The sequence below is a fragment of the Austrofundulus limnaeus genome, unplaced genomic scaffold (genome assembly GCF_001266775.1).
Source record: "Austrofundulus limnaeus strain Quisiro unplaced genomic scaffold, Austrofundulus_limnaeus-1.0 Scaffold940, whole genome shotgun sequence".
NCBI classification, from domain to species: domain Eukaryota; kingdom Metazoa; phylum Chordata; class Actinopteri; order Cyprinodontiformes; family Rivulidae; genus Austrofundulus; species Austrofundulus limnaeus.
The window spans coordinates 68,941-70,941 of record NW_013953342.1 but is presented as its reverse complement, the minus strand read 5'-3'; positions in this window follow the sequence as shown (position 1 = coordinate 70,941).

The following is a 2,001-nucleotide window of genomic DNA, read 5'->3' as shown; positions in this document are numbered from 1 at the left end:
CATAGTAACAATATTTTTTTACTACATTTATCCATTTTAAATATACTAACCTCTCTCCTTTGTAACAACTAAGGCAAAATGTAATTAATTCAGAAAATCTTTTCAGGACCCCAYCTTGATGTTTCAGGACCCCACTTTGGGTCCCGACCCCAACCTTGGGAAACACTGTTCTAGAGAAACTATTTTCACAATTATTTAAATAAGTCACAGACTTCTTCATGTGGAACATTTCTTCTCTCTCATAATGGGGAATTCAAACTAAAGAGAACAAAACAACAACAAAGCTTTACTGGTGTTGAAACTGGACCCCCTTTCAACTGTTTTGTCATCATCAGCTGYGTCTCTGCTGCCAAAAATAACTGGTGTTGGGATGATCTTGAATTAGTGTCTCAAAATGGAGGACGTAGGCTACATTGATTTGTAGAAAACCGCAGCCCTCTCCTGGCAGCACAATGACTGACAGAAGGAGGAAGTTGCGCAAGTATGTGTGACTAATGGAAAACAAGCTGACATMCAGTAATACTGACATGATTCACAAGAAAAGCCAAGAGTCTCTTTTATCTTCTAACTAACAATATTCTAGGTTGACTTGTTCTTTCAAGATTATGATAAACTTTTTTAGTTCCAATCTCTTAAAGTAAAGCAGATCAAAAATTGATTGAGGTGGTCAGTGTGTAGTAAAATAACCAGACATTTTACAGGTGGTTGGTAACAAACAAGTGTAGGCAAAATCCATCCAAAGGAAGCCTAACAGGGCAGTGGTATCTTGGTGGTCAGTGCTGCAGTCTTGTTATTCTGAAGTTGCAGATTTGAGCTCAGATGGTGTCAGGAAGGGCATCCAACATTAAAAAAACAGCCTGCTGTGCAAGTTTGCTTGCTGAATCGACTCCTGCAGAAGGGAGCAACTGGAAAAAAAAAACAGCAAAGAAATAAGCTGTGTTTCTTAAGCATTTTCAAAGGTGTGTTCATATKGAGTCACACTTACCATGTAGATCCTCACTGACCAAGAATGAGCAACAAGATGACTGTAAAATTGAAACATTAACAACTGTCTTGAGTCAAAGCAAAAGAAAACATTTCTTCCATCACATTTCGAGAGACCGTTATTGTCATCATACAGTGAGCACGATGAAATTACAGTTCAGAACACCCAAATCAGAAATATCCACATCCATGCAGATAAAACAGTTGGTTTCTGTTCAATTTAAGAAACAATATAAATGTTAGGAGGTGAAGAAGTCCAGTATTTATCATAGACAAAAAACAAATGTGTACGGTAGTTTAAAGAAAAATGCAGTTTGTTTTTGAAAAAAGGTTTTTAGTACAAATACAATGAAATCTTAGCTTTAATAAAATGCAGCTAAACCTTAATGAAGGCAAACAGTTATTAATTTTTAACAACTTACCTGCAGATGCAAAACTAACTAATCCAACAGCTGCCAAACAGCAAATGTATAAACATGCTGGAAAGACAAATAAAAGTCTGCTTTGTAACAGAGAACACTTCTGTGATCATAATTAACCTCTTAGGATCAAAAAGGAGAGCTTATAAATTCAACAAAATAATATTCAGAGTGGCTTTTTACTATTCTCAAAATGGCAGTCAAGAAGACATGAGTGATGTAACTCCCCAAGCTGTAGCCATCTTTGGACTGAAATGAAGTTAGTAGCAGCAAGCTATTTATAAAACAGTGATAATTAAATTGCCGTGAATAATCTTGACAATGAATCCTTGCAACTAAAAATACTACAAACAGCTAGCAGCACATGCTGCTGTGGAATATAAAAACTACAACTTCCAGTGACATTTGTTTCTCCTACATAATTTTAGTTGAAGATGATGGTAGTTTTATTTGCAACTGAATGTAATCTGTGGTTTGGTCAAAAAAGGAAGGGTCAACCACAGAGATCGCCTCAAATACCTAAGCTGCAGGCAGAATAAATGAAAGGCACACATACACACACACACACACACACACACACACACACACACACACACAC